The sequence below is a fragment of the Herpailurus yagouaroundi genome, unplaced genomic scaffold (genome assembly GCF_014898765.1).
Source record: "Herpailurus yagouaroundi ecotype Mexico unplaced genomic scaffold, PumYag 163, whole genome shotgun sequence".
NCBI lineage: Eukaryota > Metazoa > Chordata > Mammalia > Carnivora > Felidae > Herpailurus > Herpailurus yagouaroundi.
The window spans coordinates 59,823,356-59,823,635 of NW_024412404.1; positions in this window are offsets into that span (position 1 = coordinate 59,823,356).

Below are 280 nucleotides of genomic sequence, written 5' to 3' on the forward strand. Positions count from 1 at the left end.
CCAGATAAGCTGAGAGGGTGTTTTCATTACCATTTAGACAGGCATTAAAAGCCAAGGAGAAGTAAGAGAAAATCACCACATTGACGGGCAGCACCAACCAACTCTGTTATAATTACCCTTACCTGGATGTTGGTATTCATCTATATGCAGTCTATAAAATCTTCCCCTGGCTTCATTTTTCCCAGGTGAATTATCTACCTCATTTGGTGATTTAATTTATCAAAAGTAACATGGGTTTCTCAGGTAAAACACTCAGAAAAAGCGAGAGCAGGGGGCCTAG